The following is a 21,958-nucleotide window of genomic DNA, read 5'->3' on the forward strand; positions in this document are numbered from 1 at the left end:
TTCCCCACCAATAGTTGTTCTTGCTTCAAGTTAAGACTCTATTGCAGACATTCAACCGCTTTCTTGTGTTTGTATTGCCTTGCTTTTCTGCCTTTTCTGCTTTTCTGCCTTAATGCAGTTTGAGGTTGCTAGGAAAGGACAAGGAGCTCCAAGTGGTGTGGGCCAAGATTGGAAAGAAGACATTTCCCCTCCTTAGTCCATTTTTCCTCATCTAACTAGGAATGGGACTTGCTTTTTAGCATAAAAATCAGTGGCATGACTTATGTCTGAGCTACTTGCTTCAGATATTATGCACCATATTTATGAACAGGGGAGTTGAGTCCGTAATCCTAACTCCCTAACATATCTGCATGATGTAACACAAACATACTTATAGACATTTGGGACTATTTTCACCCACAGAAGAACTCTACTGTTAGTTCTACTGGACCATGACTGACAACACTTATTTCTTTCAGTAGGGTATAGATATGAAGGGTATAGATATGAAGAATGCCTTAGACAGTTGTGTTTCAGTCCACAAAACCACCTGAGAAGCTTGGGATCCACCTCTAAGTTATTCCAATTAACGACCACTTGCCTGGCACATGATTTTTTTAACAGTTTGAAATGGACTTTTAAAAAATTTTAATAATTCAGGACAGTTGCAGAAACTAACAACCATCCCTGCATATTGCATGAAGCGATAGTTTTCTAATTGGCATCCAGTGAACAGCGTGGTCATGGGAAACTTGACAGTGCAATCTAAAGTCAAGTTCCAACCTATGCCAACAAAGTCAATGGACTTTGCAAGATGTAATGCATCTTGCGAGGATTGCTCTGTTGGTTAACTGACAAGTAACTGTCAACAGGCTTCTTTGAAAGACAGGTGACCCACTGTCACTGACCTATAGAGCAGGCAAGTGTCCACTGCATTCCCAGATATGCAATCAGTTCATGCTGTAACATCAACAGGCACGACCCTAGAACAATATCTGATACCCAGAAACGTCTGCAACAAGCAGTGTTTTTTTTGTTTGGTTTTGGGTTTTTTTGGGGGGGGCAGGTATGCTATTTTGGAAATAATTCCTTAATAGTAGCAGTTTTGGTATACATATTATTGGGCAAGAAAAATTGCTGAATTCAAGTAAACAAGAATACAAGCACAGCAATTTGGACCAATCCTATTCTTTACATTTAGTTTTCTGGTTTTGGTCATATGTTTCAGGACCCTTTTCTTGGTTCTTTCAGAGGTGATCTGAAAAGTCTAATCAAATTCATAGACATTCAAATTACCATGAAATATATCCTCCTTATTTTCAGCATGAAGTATTCCTAAAGTCCAAATGGTATAGTAACACTATAAATCCCTTATGCCTGCTGGTGGATGACATAAGGACTTTGTACCAGAACTGTGATGGGAATATGGTGCCAAACCAACAGAAAAAAGGGAGTGTAGTAGAACAATCACAGGAAAACCTGCTACACCCAAGCTACTGGCTCAAGGAAAGCGAACCACAATGGAAGTGAAAAGTGTTTATTTTAATACAGCTAGTATGAGTGTCACAATGCAACCATTAGTCAAAAAGAGAAATTGAATTGTTCTTTATATCATATTATAGTGCCTAAGGTTTGATGTGTTGATTTCTTATTCTGGGCAAGTGTATAAAACCTACGTCCTGCTGAAGAAACTGCCCCCAGCGAAATGGGGTTCATCCAGAAAATCCCATCCACATTGTGTATTGTGACTACCCCACTTACCTAGCACTTAACTGGTATGTATTTTTCCAGGTCCAGCATATGTATATACTTTTATCTGTTGCTTGATATTATTGTATTATTTAGAATTGTTTCTCCTTGGGGATAATTGTGGTGTTTGCTGGCTGTCAAGTACGTACATGTATGTGTATAGATTTTGTTGTCTTGTGTTTATTCTCTGCCTTTTTGACTAATGGCTGCACTGTGACACTCATACTAGGTGCGTTAAAATGAGCACTTGTCACTTCCATGGTGGTTAGTTTTCCTTGAGCCAGAAGCTTGGGTATAGTAGGTTTTTCCTGTGATTGAGCCATCCCGATTCATGCCAGGTCTTTTCTACACATGACTAGAGAACGTGGGGAGAAGCAGCTTCAGCTCCCCACTTTCACAGCAGCTTCATATTCTAAAATGGACTCATGGAGCTGCTATTGGCTTCATTGTAAAAATTCTGTTACTTACTTGGTTACAAGTAATTTTCACAATGGAGTCAATAACGGCTCCACAGGGCAGTATGAGAATGTAAAAAGGTGTGGGAAAGGATGAAACCATTGCTTTCTTGCAATATGGTCACAAGCTGAAAAAGAAGGCTCAAATTTCCATTGCAAATCCTCTCCAAATTCCTGATTGCTGCACCAGGCAAAACAAAGGGAAAGCAAAAAAAAACCTATGGTGATTGAAGGAATGTAGTATTAGGGTAAAGTGCAATGATTATAGAGAGAAGTCACTTCTATACACCTAGGCATTCAAGTGGAGGAAGCATAAATGCTTTGGTGTGAAGAAGAGACTTCTCTCTATAATCATTGCATTTCACTCTAATACAACGTGCCAAATAAAGTGCAACCCGGAAGACATTCCGACCCCTAAAATGATCACATCTAATAAGGGGATCAAGCTGGGTTGTGTTCTCACACCGACTCTGTTCAACCTCTTAAAACGATTTAGTGCCCTCTTTGAGCCCTCACAGCCCTTATCTTGGTAAATCAAGGAGATCTCTGCTGCTGGTCCTCACACAGGAACAGAATAGTTGCCACCAGTAAAAATACAACCAACACTATCTTGTGTTTCTTTTACAGAAAGGGTCACCAGTTTCTTCCTGTGGCCCTTAAAGCATTTTATGCAAAAGTCTGCCTGCAACTTTTATATGGTGTTTCTTTATGGATCCAATCCTGGAATAGAAGTATTGAGTGGATCCAATCTACCTTTTTGTATAAAATATTTGTAGCAACACACTCTGTTCCTTATGCTACCTTGTGCTAGAAGCTGGACAACATCTTCCGGAGACCAGGGCTTGGTATATAACATTCAAGCATTGGATCCAGCTTTGCTTCAGGCATGAGGACATGAGCCTCACTGCCCAGGCCTTAACTTTTCTGCATGCCACTGAATGGTGGGCACACATAGAAGCGAAGCTCCATGCCTTGGGCCTGGCTCCTGATGTTATAGCCATGCTCTTTTCCAATGAGATGATCTTCACTATAAAATCTAGACTTTTTGAATTAGAACATCAGGAATTGATGGCTCAAGCAAAAAAGTTCTGCCTCCCCTCTCGCTTGGTATCCCATACAGCCACCTAGGCATGGCCAGATATTTGTTCACTCTTTCTGAACTGGAGCACCAACATGCCATCACTTTGGCCAGATGCAATGTGCTTCCCTCTGCTTTGAGGGATGGAAGAGGTTCCAAAACACCCCATAGCGAGCGTTTTTGCATCTGAAAGCTGAAAACTGCGGAAACTGTGCACCATGTTCTGTATTATTGCCCCCTTTATAACCAGGCCAGAACAAAGTTCCTCTCAACCTTATTGATGGGCTTAGAGTGCTGGACAGACCAGCAGAAGACAGTTTATCTATTAAAAATGAATCCAGCTATGCTGTAGAGCAAATGGCCAGGTTTTTATGCATGGTCATAAACAATCTTAATTTTGGCTCTGGTGGGTTTTCCAAGCTGTGTGGCTGTGGTCTGGTGGATCTTGTTCCTAATGTTTAGCCTGCATCTGTGGCTGGCGTCTTCAGAGGTGTATCACAGAGGGAAGTCTGTTACACACTGTGTTCAGAGAGAAGGAAATTTTTGGGGTATATATTGTCTATGTCTTAATTTTGCTTTGTTTGTTGTCTTTTAATTTTTTTTGTATCTTGTTTTGGGTCTTTGTACTATGCCATTAAAGGTTGTCTGTTATCTGAAGGAATGTATTTTTTACCTGTAAAACCGTAGGGGTAATACAGTTAAAATTATTAATAATTATTATGTATTAATAAGCATTTTAATTTTTACTCCTTTAGTTACATCCCCCTGACGAAGCTCATGTAAAACACATAGAGGTGTATTGACAATAAATAAATTTCCTCGAGCATCATTAACTTTTGGTTTTTCCCCTGTCTGACTTAGAGTCATACATCACTGAAGTCTGCTGAGATGGAAGAGCCAATTCAATAATTTGACACCAATATAGTAAGGGAATTTAGACATGTTTCCAACATACTAAGGATTTTTAAATGTATAATAGATAAATGTCTGATTCTCTCTTCTCCCCTCAGCACTAAAATCCTGGACATTGAAAAAGAGAAAAATGAATAAGAAATGGAATGAATTAAGGGCTATGTTCCCACCAGCTGTTCTGGTGACATTCAAGTCCTTGGATGTAAACATCAGTCAAGGAAAGAAACAGATAAGGGGACAACTGTCAGGAAGATGAAAGAAAATGACTGATATGACAGTGATGCATAAGAGTTTTGTTCATTTTTATTCTCTATTTTGGGAAAATCATATTCAGTGTAATAGATTCAGCTATCATCTCTATGATGATGACTTAAAAATCTACTTGTCAATTCTTGACAAGCCAAAAATCGCAGACTGACTCTGAAAATCTCAATGTCAATGGTTCTTTGTCCCTTTGAATAAAACACTTACCAAAATACATATCCAGTCAAAATCCTCTTGGTTTCTTGAAATTGCTCTCAATTCCATCTGATCATGACAGCTCCATCAGAGTAATTTCTTATTTCCTTCTTTACCTGAAACTCTCCTGGATTTTTTAAACTCAACTCTACTGCTTTCTTGCATTAAAATAGAATAAAACTTCAGATCTAAACATCTCCTTGGATCAAGAAACCTTCAGATACATTTTGTGTTGAATCTTTTAGCAGTTTAACAGAATCTGCTTCTCCTATTTTGCCTGTCGAGCTGTTTTTGAGGAACAGTGTAAAAATCTTTCACCAGGCAAATAGCTTGACTGCTTGAAAAAAAGCAGTAGATATCACTTCTTTTCAGTTGTCCTACATTTTCTCAGACACCTCCTGGAATCTTATTTCCTTGAATCCAGCAATGTCTTCCACAAATCAGATGAATCAATATGTTGTATTGTAACTGCATACAGAAAACCTTTGTTTTAATTTCCTCCCCATACTTGTCTAATCATAAATTCAAGGCAGTTTATACAAATGACTAAGAAATCCATAAGAAATGCATAAATGATGTTTTTAAAATCACAGCTCTAATTTAAACACTAAAAAATAACACCAATCGAGGGCACTAAAACTAGACAAATATGTTTTCACTTGCCTATGGGAGACCACTACAGGTTGACAATTTAAAGCTTACTTGAGAAATATTAAAAAAGAAACAGAACCACTTCTCCACAAGAAAGTTCTTGTGTAAGTTTATGGTGGGTTTGGGACCAGTCAACCTTTTCATGCAAGCTTGCCCAGTTCCCCTTTTTACTACAGTGCCTAACCCAAATGGCTTTTGTACATGTTAAATCCCATAATCCCCAGAATAACATTTTTCTGAATTTCTTTCCTGTCCTGCCCCACTTACTTTTTCACCATCTGGAAAACAGCTTGGACCCAGTTCAATATGAAAAATGTTTGATGGTGGACTTGGAACTTTTAACTCTCTGGTAGGCAACTTTGTGTTTTTCCACTTCTGTAAAAAGTTTAAGGGACTTTGATAGAGCTAAAAACATCTTTAGATATAAGTTGTTTTTAGGGATTTCTTATTAAATTATAATGTTGATACAAGCAAACAAAAATACAAAGTTTTGTATTCATAATACTGATACTAGTCTTGGAAGATCCATCCTGAATAGACAGGATTAGTATTTTTATACTTGCATGTCCCACCAAAGTATTTATCCCCAGACTATGCAGCCTCATACTGCCTCCATGTGGTAATTCATAAACTGATCATTTGGGAAGGAAAAAGACTGAAGGCAGCATTTTTCCCCAAGAAAAAGTCTTGTTGGTTTCTCCTACCCTGTGCTCAAATGTGCTCATTTGAAATGTTCAAGATAAAGAAAAGACAATGCAGGAGGATAACATATATTTACACGTCAGAGTGATTATCTAATCTAGCTTTTGATAATGGGAAGAGACATAGTAAGCATCCTAAGTGTTTATGTTTACACATCAAAATAGACAGCACCCTCTATTCTGCAGATTACATACTCATTGGTGTATATTCAATTTTCAGGAAATGCCATGAATAATATAAAATGAGTAATGATATAAACTGCTAACATGAACAGCATGCAAAATATATGAATAACATTCCAGATTTACTTCTTGCTCATCCAGTTCAGTACAAACATACACTGAGTATCTGTTAAATATTTTTGAGATGTTGTTTTGTCATAGTGCCATACATTGTTTTCTGTTCCTCTATTTTATTTCTCATCAACCCTGTAAGGTAGGTCTGGGGGGGGGGGGAGAATAAGTAATTGACCCACAGTCATTCAGTATGCTTCATGGCTGGGTAGAGATATAAATAAGGTTTCCCTAGTCCTAGTTTGACAATCTAACCAGTCTACCATACTGGTCCTAGCCAGTTTATATTTTAAACATTTGGTTTTAAAATGAAACTGTTTAACACTAGTATATCCTCTGACCCTTCACATATTACACTGGTGGTAGAGTTCATTCTATTCTGTTTTCTAGGCAAGCTTTATGACCTTTTATGGATATACAGATTGATGTATATCAAATTTGGTGAATTGGCATATCATACTCCAAGATATGAAGTCTGCTGGATGACAATGGGCTAGGCACAGTTCTCTCAGATCTCTCTCAGCCTCAAAGTGTCTGTTGTGGGGAGGGAAAGGCTGTTTCCGCACGGCCACGATTGGGATTGGGTCGGCGTATACAACGCTGACCCAACCCCCCTGGGACCGTTCGCACGAATGGTCTCAGAAACAGCAGGGAAGATGCCGCCACGGAGCACCGTTGCCCGGCCGACCTGCTGTGTCTGTGGCCGTCCGGCACATCACCAAGGCCTGGGGACATGCCCGCTCTGCCCTGCGCGAGTGCTCCGGCGTTGCAGGGCAGGGGGGAGTGTCCCCAGGCCTCGGCAAAGTGCTGGATGGCCACAGACACGGTAGGTGGAGGGCGAAAGGGGGTAGGGAGGTGCGGCTGCAAAACAGCTGTGCCCCCTGTGCGAATGGCTCCCTGGGGACAGTGTTTTTGCCGTCCCCAGGGCGCCGTGTTTGGCCCGTGCGGAAGGAGTTGTAAGCTGCTTTGAGACTCCTTGTGATAGAGAAAAATAGGGTATAATTCCAATTCTTCTTCTTCAAAGCCCCAGTCTGCCATGCAAGTTGCTGGATGACTATAACATTCTCTAGGGGCAGAACAATACCATACCTGGAGCACATAGCGTATGGAAGTTTCCAGCCCAGACACTGCTTCTTTGAGACACATCCGTTGAGTTTCCCTGGCCAGACTGCAAAGGTTGCCCTTGATCCCAGCCTTCTCCACCTAGATGACCTTTGTTGGCAGACCATTTGTTTTGGGGTAAAGTGCCACAGGACTTTAAATCAATCACATAATCTCAATCTAACCTCCCTTACAGGAGTGCTGCAACATAAAATGGAGGAAAGGAAAATGATGTCAACTGCATTTATTCTCCGTTGGGGAGAAAAGTGGGGCAAATAAAAAGTAAATGGAGCAAATAAATAAATATGTGTGTTTAATATGTAAAGTTAGTAATAAAATTTTACTTTTTAAAAAAAGTAACCTGACATACAAGAGAATTCTGGGCTAAATTGCTCATGATCTGGCCTGTCATAGTTTAAAGTGAAAACATTGGGTGTGGATAGTGAGCTTCATTCTACTCATATGCAAACCCACATCTAATGGAGACTACATAGGGTGACCTTGGAGATATCTATCCAGTATTAATATTCATTCAATATTTATTTGTCTAATATTGATATGAATTATGAATATCTCCAAGAAGTGATAGTGGAAGAAAACTAAAGTCCCTTGGTTTGGGAGAGAATTCTTAATACTGGTGGACAGGACTGGGAACCATTTCAAAGGCTCAGTGGCCACAGTTCAGAATTTGTAACACCATCCACATCACCATGGTTTTAATTGTCTCAGCTCACCCATGGAGGCCAGTTATCTCTCACTACTATACTCCATGCTTTTGGAGGGATTTTTCAATGCTTTTAAAAATTCTGTCTTGCTATATCAGTATAGCATTACAATGATCTACTGCTAAACCCTATTACTAATGCATCTGAACCCCTAGCTTTCATTAATTTTCATGAATTCCCCTTGTATCATCCAGACAAAAGGATAAAAGACGTAAAAAAAATCTGGAAATTCAGACAAACAAGTTGACTGTGGCAATAAATCAAGTAACTATAGAGCAATGGCTATACAACTATATATAAAACAACTGTAATTGTCCATTTTTGTGATGCCCTCAAAAAGCCATCCAGTGGTACAGCCAGGAGAAAATGAGAAAATAGCAGCTGATTAAGGAAAGTGTGCACAAAATTCCGATGTAGACACTCAGTTGCCAGTGCAGATGCCTTTGCATTCACAGCAGCAATCTGAAGAAAATAGAGAATCCTCACAGTGTGGATGCAGACCAGATCCTATGTTTATATTTGCAAATGAGTGCAACAATATATCAAAAGTGAAGCAAGTCTTTAAAAAAGGAAAAGGCAGACACAGTACTTTCGATAGCATGAAATCATATGTTTTCACATTTCCTATTGACCTAAGGTAGTACGTAAATCATAAGTATGTACTGACCTAACTACGGAAATGACAAGAACCAATCTATGAAATGATGTCCTCCACTCAGTCCCCAGATCATGAAGAATGATGTTCTAAGAGACATTCATTGCAGAACTTTATATGAAAAAGGCAGGGAGAAAAACAAACAAAAAAGGAACTGTAGTTTCCTTTACCGTAAAAGTTCTGCTGAATATGCTTTAGGGAAATAGAGATGGCAACAGCACAGCAGAACAAGGACAGGTGTGAGTTGTTCAGTGATCATTCAAGTGATCATTCAGCCCCTTCTAGATGCTGTGAGCTTAATGTACAGCTGAAGTACACCAGCAAGGAGAGAAATCCAATCTCCTCAGTGATTATTTATGACAAAGCATACCTAACCGAGTACCAATTTGTTTGTAGGATTGCAGTCATTCTATTTCAACTAGACAATAAATGAATCTACCTTTCAGCTCAAGGTATAAAAGAAAACAAGCGGGAGAACAGACATAACATTTCATTTATTCTCCAATCTGAAAACTCAGAGAAATGATTGGATAAGGCAGTTATTTGGAAGTAGAGTCATAGTGGTGCTGGAAAGAGCAATTTATCAATCCTTATCTACCATATTGCCTTATTATTAGCAATGCTTCATTAGCCAGCATTTCACACTGCAGTGTCATGAGATTCTGTATTAAGCAAATGCATGGAACTTCAGAATAAGCATGCTTCACAATATAGTCTACGATTTAGTGATTATTCATGTATCTACCAGAAGAATAAAATACCTTACAGGCATTTGAAATGGTGAGCCTAAATTATCCAAGTAGGCACAATTGTAGAACTTTTAAAAATGTATTTTATGTATTCTATCTATGCATTTTATCTATATTGTAAACTGCCTTGAGTTACATAAGGTAAAAATAAATGTTTTAAATAAATTAATTAATAAACCTCAACTCCAGTGTGGTGTGCAAAGACCTATGTTACTCCTATACATTTCTTCTATAAGGGCGGGTAGGCTTGACCACATTAGTTGTCCCAATCAAAATCATATCTCTGCATATCTGGAAATTGAGTTTCCAGGGTGGAATCACAACTCATGGCTGATTCAACATCCTAACAGATAGACTTTTTCAGCACAGACCCCAGCTTGGTGGAACTCTCTGTCAAATTAAACCAGGGCCCTGCGAGACCTAGCAGAGTTTGTTAGGGTCTGCAAAACAGAGATATTCTGCCAAGCTGAGAAAAACAGTTCTCTTAACTGGCCTCCACTTCCCCTCCTTCCCTCTCTCCCCCTTCTATTCCGTTCCACCTTTCCCCTCCTTCTTTTCCATTTTCCCTACTTGTTTTCTCCCAGCCCTATCTTATGCCCATCCATTTACACCTTGTGTAAATGTAAAGCATCAATTTATTTTTTCCTAATCATTACTGCCTCCTATGTTAGTTAACGTTTTATTACCTGAAAAATGCACTGGCCTAGCACATTTGATTGTGGAGTTATCTTTCTTTATTCTCAAGGAACAAATTTTCTAGCCTTTTGATTCGGTGCTCCTGCCTGGACTCCAGAGTGCAAATAGACTGGTGAACAGGAAATTCAACAAAATTAGAGAGCATATTAAAGGCAGGATATCTAAAGGGAGCTTTGAAAGCAGTGGTTGAAAGGGGAATTAGCTTTGCATGGATTTTTATTATTTGCTTTATCTGTTACAACACTCCCACACTTCTCACTGAAAAAAAACCTTATGAACAGGCAGAAACCAAAAAAGTTATTGCTGTACCTTTTCATGAAACTTGTGAGATATTCACAAAGCACAACAAGGAGAGAAAAATGAAAGCTTGGGGGTTAGAAATGCAATCTCACAGTGCTGACTATTATGACTTAATAAAATAAACCCCAAATCCCACAGTTTCTGGACCCTGCAGTAGTGCTGGTGCAGAAGAAGCAGTGACAGAAAACCACTGAGTATCTTGAAAGAGGAACTAGTTTGAGAAGCATGATGAACTTCAGGAAGAAATAAAACAGTTGGTGGCTTGGGTTTCTTTCCCTTTGTTCCTGCTTTCTAGCTTCACACAACCTGTCCACTCATTCACTGAATGGGCAGTAAAAATATCAGCACAGCACCTATTCAGGGAGGAAGTGTCCATGCATATACTCTGTGTATAGGTGCCATACAGAAGACACAGCAATTGTCCCTGCTCTTCCCGCCCCACCCCCTCCCACACACATGAAGGTGGTATTTTAGAGACCTCCTGTCCTAGTTCTTTGTCACACTTACATTTTTCTGCACTGCAGTTTCTGCACTAGAAGCCTCTGAACAAAGTGACACCAAATACACTTCTCTTTATTATACCAGCCTCCCTTGTTGCAAACAGTGGCATACCCCTTCCCCATCAAAAACCCTGGCTAGTTTCATTGCATCACAATTCACACATTCACACATAGTGTTTATTAGACTAACAGAAGATCTCAAATGCAACCAGGACTTTCCAAAATAGCCAGGATCGAGGTGGGATCTCTAAAGTAATAATATTTCAATTGCTAATGCTACCCCTATCTTAACAATATATCCATAGAGTGAACCACAATGATATAATTACAATTATTTCAAACTAAATTTTCTTAAGATAACAGTCATGTGAATAAGAATATGGAGCAAACACCCCACAGAAGAAACTTCAAACACTCCCCACAGAGAGTTGTTTATATGCCATGTCTTACATGAGCCAGCATGGTGTAGTGGTTAAGAATGATGGAATCTAATCTGGAGAACTAGGTTTGATTCCCCACTCCTCCACATGAGCGGCGGACTTTTATCTGGTGAACTGGATTTGTTTCCTCACTACTACACATGAAGCCTGCTGAGTGACCTTGGGCTAGTCACAGTTCTTCAGAACTCTCTCAGCCCCAGGTATTTGTTGTGGGGAGGAAGAGAAGGAGTTTTTAAGCTGCCTTGAGTCTCTTTATAGGAGAGAAAGGTGGGGTATAACTCTTCTTCTTTTTCAATAAACAAACTGAGTTTCTTCAGGCTGCTGTATTAAGAAAGTCATACATATACACCTTGTAATATAATATAGGATCCATGGAGATATGTGGCAGCCGTACTGTGAACACTGGTCTTTCTATGTTGTCACTGCAGTCCTGTGGTTATATACTCATGCTGCAACAACAACAACAACTAATAGGCCGTTTCCGCATGGCGGTGGAAACGGCTGGGTTGGCGCATTCCGCGCCGACCCAAAGACGCTGGGACCGTCCGCATGGACGGTCCTTGAAGCAGCCGGGCAGCCGGCGCCGTGGAGCGCCGGCGCCCAGCCGACCCGGCCTGTCCCTGGGCCTCCGGCACGTCGCCGAGGCCTGGGGACACGCCCCCCTGGCCCTGCGCGCCTGCTCCAGCGGCGCAGGGCAGGGGGCGTGTCCCCAGGCCTCGGCGACACGCCGGAGGCCCAGGGACAAGGTAAGTGCCGGGTGTGGGAGGCGGCGTGAAGCCGCTGCCGTTCGCTCGGCAGCGGCTTCACGGCAGCGTATTCCCAAAAAGAACGCTTCCCAGCGTTCTGGGAATATGCCGGCTGCGGGCCAGCCGGGTGGTGCGAGGGCGGCGCGGCTGCGCTGCAGCTGCGCCTCCCGTGCGAATGGCGGCCTGGAGATGGCGTTTTTACCGTCTCCAGGCCGTCATTTTCTGCCCGTGCGGAAACGGCCATAGATAGCGGCCTACTTTATCATTGTATATTTCTTTCAGTTTAATATGTTGTTTAACATATAATGCTACTCCTCTCTTCTTTTTTGTATCCAGAGTGAAAAAGAGTACCAATTTTTTTGCTTGTAATATATGGCTCATCTTTTTTTATATGAGTCTCCTGTAAACATATAATAGACGCCGATTCTTTTGATAATCCAGTGAATATTTTTTTCCTTTTCAAAATACTGTTCATGCCATTTACATTCCACGAATGAATTTTATAGTTCATTGTCATAAATAACAAAATAAAATACTTAAAAACAACTATTGTATGTTAAGCATTTGTTTTGTTTGTTTTCTTTGATTTGCTTGTAGTTGTGTGGTTTGTTTGATTTGAATTTGGTTTGTTGTCCTTCTTTCCTTCAGCTCCTTCCTTCAATATAATAGAATTATATTGAAAGGATAAACCCTCCAGAAAAATTCATTTATCCATAGTATTTGGGTTTTGTAGAACCTGTACTAATTCCTTATATTGCTCTCTTTTATGAAGTAATATCCATGTTACTTCCTTAAGGACTATCAAGTCTTTCCCATCAATATTTAACTTCCTGGAAGAGTGACTATGAAGAATCTTGTTTCAAAAGCTCCTTCTCGTGCATTGAGCCTTTCTTTAGCTACTTTCACATTTACTCTGAATAGTTCATTTATCACCATCTTAGCTTCAATCGCCTCTATATCCCAAATATCTGCTAGTTAAGACAACCTATGCTTGTAAAGATTTTCATTTTTAACCACTGGAACTCCTCTTATTCGAAACACTGTTTCCTTTTGTTTTAGTTCCAACATTGCTAGCATTTCATTATATTGCTGAACCTGTTTGTCTAATGTATTTAAATTGTGCCTTAATTTGCTTATATGTTCTGAATTTTGTTTCACTGTGCCATCTAAATGTTTTACTGTTTCCTCCATATGTTGAAATTTTCCTAATTCTTTTTTTATTTCTATCATTTCTTGTTCCAGTCTGCTGAAATGTTCTGTAGAATTTTGTTCTAAAGCATCAAGCCTTTTATTAGTACTGCATTGAAAGTTCTCTAACATATCCAACAGATTGTCCATTTTCATACTTAGGCGACTAACTGTCCCCAGTGCTTCTTCCCTCTCCTACATTCCCTCCAGATGTGTTGATTTCTTGCTTGTTCTCTTAGGCCCTTTCCGCACAGGCCTTTTACAGTGCCCTAGGGATGGCAAAAACGCCATCCCTAGGGAGCTGTTCACATAGGGGGTGCAGCTGCATCGCAGCCAAGCTGCCCTCACTCCCTCGCAGCGGCGCGGAGGTTTTCTGGAAACCCGAGCGAGGATTTCTGGAAACAGCGGCTTCCAGCCGCTGCCGTGCGAATGGTAGCAGCTGGAAGGTACCATCCCCCTTTTCCAATTGACTTACCTTCCCTGCGACCTTTTGGTGTGTCGCCGAGACCTGGGGATATGGCCCCCTGCCCTGCGACTCTGGAGCAGTCGCGAGGCAGGGGGTGTGTCCCCTGGCCTCGGCAACATGCCGGAAGGTCGCAGGGAAGGTAAGTCGATCAGGCGACGGCGCAGCGCTGCGCCATCTTCCCTGTCTTTACTGGGACCAGTCGCATAAATGGTCCCGGGGGGGAGTTGGCATTGTGAATGCCGACGCACCCCCCAGCGTGGCCATGCAGAAGCGTCCTTCCTGTTTGCCATAATACTTATTTATCTATATGTGACCCAACCACTAGAAATGTTTTAGGTATGTTGGGTCAGTGTGTTTAGTTGTGCAGCTAGTAAATGCTCTATAACAAGAATTAATATATTTGTGTCCCAACAAATGAAGAGCAAACCACAAATTGCTATAAATAGTAGTATATATTTGTCTTCCATCAGTACAGCTCTGCTGGTGGAAGATGTAAAAGGGCAATTTTCCCTTATAACCTCCCCAATGCAGCCTCCCAGTTCACATGGGTGTTTAGCCACATAGGTGCTGTGATCCCAGGAATAAACTTGCCTAGGAGAGGATTGCTGGGGAGGAAGATAACATAAAAATGATCCCCTATTTTCATCGCCACAAATTGCATGATCCAACCTTCTAATAAATTACAATTTGAACAACCAAGCCAAGAACAGGATCTAGACTAAATTTTCCATCAGTGGAATGGACCTTTCTGGCCTACCACTCCCCACCCCTGATCTCCATGGAAAGTAATGGTGGAAACTGCCAATTAACAGCCCAATTAACAACCCTTTTCAGTTAGTCTCTGGAACCAGCAGAGAAGAAGAGCAGTGGAGAAGAGGAGTGGGCCAGAAAGGGCTGAGTGAGCTCTGGTTTTTCTTTACAGAGGGCTTTTCTCAAAGCCACATCTTTTAAACAGTGTATTTTAAACAGGGGTTTTCTCTATTTTTCTCCTTGTCCGGGGGCTGCTGATTGGTGGAGGCTGTTGAAGCTGCTGATTGGTGGGGCTGCTCAGGGGTGGGGCTTCTCAAATTTTTAAATCTTTTCAGTTAGTCTTTGGAACTAGCGGCACATGCCGTTAGGCGCGCGCAAGTGTTTTACTAAATAAGAACATATTTTAAGGGATAGTAGAAGGTATAGAAACCTTAAGAGGGAGGCACTAATTAAAATCAGTATTTGAATATCTAAACAAAATTAGATATGAAGGCAGGAAGCCAGCAAGGGGATGGGGGCTTTCCAGTGTTTTGCACTGAGTGTCACATGTATGACTATCTGCCACTAGGACAGAAGTCATGGGTGTGCCCTCACTGCAATGAGCTCCTGGCACTCAAGGAATGTGTGCATTCTCTTGAAGCCGAGGTGGCAGACCTGGAGAAGCTGAGAGAGGCAGAGAGGGCAACAAACATGGTTTTCAGGGACCTAACAGTCGGGTCCCACTCCCAAGGTGACATCTCTTCAGATGTCATGGAGAATGAGAGTCTAGGTAACGGATGGTGCCAGTCTGAGGTGGTGGAAGATGCTCCCTTAGATGGGACCCCTTCCTTAGCTGGTGGTCAGATATCCTCTCGCACTGAGGATACCCCTCGGGGAGGTGGGGGGCTCCTTGTAGTGGGTGATTCGATCATTAGAAACATAGAGAGTTGGGTTTGTGAGAGGCATGATGACCGCATGGTGACTTGCCTGCCTGACAGATGGGCTTGGGTTACTTGGATGTCACGCTTCATCTAGATAGGCTGTTAGACAGTGCTGGGCTGGAATCAGCAGTTGTGGTCCACATTGGTACCAATGACATTGGAAAATGTAGCTGGGAGATTCTGGAAGCTAAATTTAGGCTGCTAGGAAACAGGTTAAAATCCAGGACCCCCCAAAGTGGCATTCTCAGAAATGCTACCTGTTCCATGTGCAGGGCGAGCTAGGCAAGCGGAGATACAGCGACTCAATGCGTGGATGAGAAGGTGGTGTAAGGCAGAGGGTTTCAGATTTGTCAGGAACTGGGGAACCTTTTGGGATAAGGCAGGCCTGTACAAAAGGGACGGGCTTCATCTGAACCAAAGAGGAACCAGGCTGCTGGTGCTCAACATTAAAAAGGTGGCAAAACAGCTTTTAAACTGATCCTTGGGGGAAAGCCGGCAGGAGCTGAGGTGACCGGTTCGGAATACAGAGTCCATGGGGATGCAGACAGAGAGGGAGGTTTTTCTAAATCAACCACATACAAGCAAGGAACATAGCAATGTGATAAGTGATAGTGTCTACAAAAGGCTAGAGGGCAAATCACATAAATCCCAGGTTAGGGACAGAGACAGAGTATACAAGTGTCTCTATGCTAATAGTAGAAGCATTCGACCTAAACTGGGGGAGCTGAAGTACAGAGTTTTGAAGGAGGACATTGATATAGTGGGCATCACAGAGACATGGTGGAATGAGGAGAACCAGTGGGATGCTGTTATCCCAGGTTACAGGCTTTACAGGAAGGATAGGACAGGGCGCATTGGGAGTGGGGTGGCCCTCTACATTAAAGACAGCATAGTGTCACATAAAATAGACAATGCAGGGGGAGCTGATTCCTCTACAGAAGCACTGTGGATATCAATACCAGGGGTGAAGCATAGTTTAACATTAGGAATATATTATTGTCCCCTGACCAAAGTGCACAAGAGGATTCTGAGATGGAAAAAGAAATTAGAGAAGCCAACAAAAGCAAAAATGTAGTGGTAATGGGCGATTTTAACTATCCCCATATAAACTGGAAAAATGCATGTTCAGGTCATAGTAAGGAGAGAATATTCCTGGATATGCTAAATGACTATGGCTTAGAGCAGATGGTTGTAGAACCAACCAGGGGAGAGGTGATTCTAGATCTAATTCTATGTGGGACCCAGGACCTGGTGCGGGAAGTCAGTGTTGTTGAGCCGATAGGGAACAGCGACCACAATGCTGTCAGATTCAGTATCTCTGCATGCGAACAAGTGACAACTACTGATGTAGTTACATTTGCCTTCAGAAAGGGAAATTTCTCAAAAATGAGGGGGATAGTGCGCAGGAAGCTGAAAGGGAAAATCAAGAGAGTCAAAACTGTCCAAGATGCTTGGAGGCTATTTAAAAACACAGTCTTAAAAGCTCAGCTGGAATGTGTTCCGCAGGTTAGGAAAGGCAGTGCCCAGTCCAAAAGAAAGCCACCATGGTTAACAAGAGAGGTTGAGGAAATTATCAGAAAAAAGAAAATGTCTTTTAGAAAATGGAAGTCCAACTAAAATGATGAAAAATACCAGAGAGAACACAAATGGTGGCAAAAGAGAAGCAAGTTAGCTGTAAGGGAGGCAAAAAAGGATTATGAGGAACGCATGGCTGCAAACATCAAGACCAGCAACAAACAGTTCTTCAAATACATCAAAAGCAGGAAGCCAGCTAGGGAAGCGGTAGGCCCATTAGATGATGAAGGAACAAAAGGTGTGCTAAAAGATGACAGAGAGATTGCAGAGAAGCTGAATGAATTCTTTGCATCTGTCTTCACCCAAGAGGAGGTGAGGAAAATTCCTGCACCTGAACCAAGCTTCTTAGGAAGTGAATCCGAGGAACTAGCGAAGATAGTGGTAGACAAGGAAGAAGTTCTGGCAGCCATTGATAAACTAAATGCTACCAAATCCCCTGGCCCAGATTGCATTCATCCAAGAGTTCTTAAAGAGCTCAAGCATGAAATTGCTGATGTTCTCACTTTAATATGCAACTTATCCCTGAAATCTGCCTCCATCCCTGATGACTGGAAGATGGCCAATGTCACACCAATCTTTAAGAAAGGGTCTAGGGGGGACCCAGGAAATTACAGGCCAGTCAGTTTGACATCTGTTCCTGGTAAATTAGTAGAATCTATCATTAAAGATAAAATTATTAAACATGTAGAAAAGCAAGACCTGCTGAGGAAGAGTCGGCATGGCTTTTGCAGAGGCAAGTCCTGTCTTACAAACTTACTAGAGTTAACAGGCATGTGGATAAGGGGGAACCAGTGGACATTGTCTACTTGGATTTCCAAAAGGCTTTTGACAAAGTTCCTCACCAGAGACTGTTGAGAAAACTCAGCAATGAAGGAATAAGAGGGGAAGTCCTCCTATGGATTCAAAACTGGTTGAGGAACAGGAAACAAAGGGTGGGTATAAATGGGAAGTTCTCACAATGGAGAGATGTAGGGAGTGGTGTCCCCCAAGGATCCGTTTTGGGACCAGTGCTCTTTAACCTATTCATAAATGACCTGGAAGTAGGGGTGGGTAGCGTGGTGGCCAAGTTTGCAGATGATACCAAATTATGTAGGGTGGTGAGAACCACAAAGGATTGTGAAGAGCTCCAAGCGGACCTTGATGAATTAGGTGAGTGGGCTAAGAAATGGCAAATGCAGTTCAATGTAGCAAAATGCAAAGTGATGCACATAGGGGCAAAAAATCCAAACTTCACATACATGCTACAAGGGTCAGTGCTATCAGTCACAGACCAGGAAAGAGATTTGGGCATCTTAGTTGATAGTTCCATGGGAATGTCAACTCAATGCACGGCAGCTGTGAAAAAGGCAAACTCTATGCTGGGGATACTTAGGAAAGGAGTTGATAATAAAACTGCAAGGATTGTCATGCCCTTATATAAAGCTGTGGTGCGACCGCACTTGGAGTACTGTGTTCAGTTCTGGTCATCACATCTCAAAAAGGATATCGAAGAGATAGAAAAAGTGCAGAGAAGGGCAACGAGGATGATTGAGGGACTGGAGCACCTTCCTTATGAGGAGAGGCTGCAGCGTTTGGGACTCTTTAGTTTGGAGAGGAGATGTCTGAGGGGGGATATGATTGAAGTCTGTAAAATTGTGCATGGGGTAGAAAATGTTGACAGAGAGAAATTTTTCTCTCTTTCTCACAATACTAGAACCAGGGGGCATACATTGAAAATGCTGGGGGGAAGAATTAGGACTAATGAAAGGAAACACTTCTTCACACAACGTGTGATTGGTGTTTGGAATATGCTGCCACAGGAGGTGGTGATGGCCACTCACCTGGATAGCTTTAAAAAGGGCTTGGACAGATTTATGGAGGAGAAGTCGATCTATAGCTACCAATCTTGATCCTCCTTGATCTCAGATTGCAAATGCCTTAGCAGACCAGGTGCTCAGGAGCAGCAGCAGCAGCAGAAGGCCATTGCTTTCACATCCTACCTGTGAGCTCCCAAAGGCACCTGGTGGGCCACTGCAAGTAGCAGAGTGCTGGACTAGATGGACTCTGGTCTGATCCAGCTGGCTAGTTCTTATGTTCTTATGTTCTTAATCCTAATGGGGAGGTGTTCTGTTTCCCAAGTGAAATATTCTAGGTGCCCTGTACTTGACCAGAACAGTGGGAGACTCACAAGCAAAGGTGTAACAGTTCAAAAAAAGAGATTTTATTGCATAGAAGAATCAAGACCCTAACTCCTCCTAGGGTCTGACTAAAACAAAGTACTTGCTTGACTTGAACAACTTGAAACTTGAGACCTTGATCCTTTCTTCTTCCAAGAAAGTCCACTTTGTCTGTGCTACCTCTTGGTTCCTCCAAAGACTTCATAAAGAAAATAGTAAGGGGACATGATGGGGGAGGGGATAGATGGGTCGTGACCAGGCATGGTGTAGCACCACCACCTCCAAATAGCATTGCAGAGCCAGCAGCGAGAAGGTAAAAGGAAAGTTCCCCGATTGTTCTGCAAGACCCCTACGTAGGCTAATGGGATTTGCCTGCCTTTTTGCTGGCATAGGTCTATGCAGGCAAAAGGGGGTATTCCAGGACTGAAAGGATTTAGGAAGCCAACAAAAGTCAGCTGTGCCCTTGGAATTATCCCTGCCAGTGGGGCTTCTGCCCAGAGGAGTGTCAGCACTGCAGCTGCATTGACACTCAGTGACTGCATAACCACATGACTCCCCATCACCAGCATAAGTGCCTCTGCACCAGTGTAAATGCAGCTCATGTAAATTTGTTGAGTGGCATCTACACTGATGCATGGGCATGCCACATGCAGAGCCCTTTCACACATACACCCCATTCTTGATTACACAGTTGGTCTGTCAAATCCTATAGGGTGCAATAAGGATAGAATTACAGTCAGTATGGTGGGTATTTTTAAGTATTTACATGTTATTTCTATAATAATTATAGGCTTCATTGCTGTTAAATCAAGTATAGCAAAAACCTATTGCCAAATCCCTGCCCACACCCAGAATTTTTGATAGGCTGCTCTTAGGCTCATTTACTGTAAAATAATAAAGATCCCCAAGTAGCACTATCCAATCCCCAAGAAAGACACAAAATGTTAACTACTGTCCCTCAGAGGACTGTTGGACTGTTACTAATAAGCACCCCAAATTAAAATAGCTATTACAGCAATTAACAAAACAGAAATAAATCACTAGAATAGTTAATTTCCAGAAAGGAGATATGAGTACACTCAAATACAGAACTATGTTTGTTTGTTTTTTTAAAAAAAAACTCAGGGCAAAACTGAATTCAATTATCAAAGAAAAATATTTCTTAAGAGGAAGACCATTAATTGAAAAAAAATTTGTGACCAGTTCCTAATTGAAAAGGTAAAATTATAGAGGATTTGAAATTAAAATTGCTCAGGTATTAAAAAATATATTGCCCATCGGGCAGTAAACCATTATATGCTCTGCTGTCTACAGATGTGTCATCCCCACCACTTTACCCATAATAGCACAAATGAGGCACAACTCTGTCCTCCTTTTAAATGAATATTCTAATCTTGGCATATTTCCACTCTAATTGAATATGTGCACATATGTCCATCTAAAAACAGTCTGACTGGCATCTACTCAATGAAAGCATGAAATTAAAGTATAATAACTGACATTAACCATTAGTGGAACAGACATACTTATTTCATCCATTTTCATTCTGAATATACATGGCAGTAATAATAGAGTATTTTCCATGGTAGTAAAAATGTTTTTAAAAAGAATCAAATCAAAGTACAAAATATAGAAAACTACCATATATACTTGAGTATAAGCCAGTCTGAATATAAGCCAAGGCACCTAATTTCACCACAAAAAACTGGGAAACTTATTGACTCGAGTATAAGCCTTCAAACTTGACTCAGTAGCAGCTAAAAACTGCCATGTAAAGTTTGTGGGTGAGACATGCACTTCTTGGCAGCATAAGGTGCAGTTTAAATTATGGACTTTGACTCTGAAGCCTGCAGTTTTAAGCTGGACGCAGCCAGGCTGAGTCCAGATTTGAACTGCAGGCTCTGCCCTGTCTGGGTCCCATTTTAAGCTGCTGGTGCCACCTCCAAAGCTCCACCTCTGAATTTGAGAGGCAGCAGTATAAAGCTGGACCCAACCAGGCTGAGCTTGCCATTCAGTGCTGACCTCAGCATTGCTGGGTACAGCTTTAAACTGAAGGCTTTGGGGCACAATCCACAGTTTAAAGCTGGACCTGACCAAGCCAAGCCTTAAACTCTGCTCTTTTCCCATTAATTCCACATGGAGTTTGTGGTTGGGATATGCAGTTTAACGCTGGACTCAGCAAGCCTGAGGGCAGTCTTGAACTGTGCCCCAACTCTATGTGGAGTTTGAGGCAGGGCATGCACTTTCACAGTGGGCCCTCCTCTCCTGCCTGCACTCTGCCTTTAATCTCTGAAGGCCATGGGGTACGGTTGGTGCCCCCTTCAAGGTATGGCACCTTGTGCACATGCCCTCCTTGTTCCATTCCAAATATGCCTCGGTTGGGACCCTAGATTCAACTTACTGAAATCAACATATATGAGATCTGAACTATTGGAAACTTGGGTTTTCCAATGGCATTTACAAGTCTGGATAGTGGGTGAGTCATGAAAGGCTGACTAGCTAGACCAGAAAAGATCCAACAAGAAAAGCAAAAGACTCCAGGAAAACTTATCTCCAGTTACAAGTCTCAGCAAAAGAACAGAAGGAAGTATAAGACAGGTTCAACACATAGATATCATAAGTCACAAATATTCACCTGAGTAAAAGGTACTTAATTGTTTTCACTCAGAAGTGGACTTTGGCGTTCTCATAAGAATGAATATACCAAAATTTT

At 41.7% G+C, this 21,958-nt stretch overlaps 1 long non-coding RNA gene across 1 annotated transcript in view; it reads left to right on the plus strand.

Moving 5' to 3' along the window:
• Nucleotides 1-4,411, plus strand: part of LOC125434162 — a 28,006-nt gene extending 23,595 nt beyond the window's left edge. The window contains exons 2-3 of the long non-coding RNA XR_007244739.1: nt 4,123-4,185; nt 4,272-4,411. This is a non-coding gene — a long non-coding RNA (uncharacterized LOC125434162). The remainder of the gene's footprint in view (nt 1-4,122; nt 4,186-4,271) is intronic.
• The last annotated feature ends 17,547 nt before the right edge of the window (nt 4,412-21,958 follow it).

The sequence above is a fragment of the Sphaerodactylus townsendi genome, linkage group LG06, assembly GCF_021028975.2.
Source record: "Sphaerodactylus townsendi isolate TG3544 linkage group LG06, MPM_Stown_v2.3, whole genome shotgun sequence".
Taxonomy (NCBI): Eukaryota; Metazoa; Chordata; class Lepidosauria; order Squamata; family Sphaerodactylidae; genus Sphaerodactylus; species Sphaerodactylus townsendi.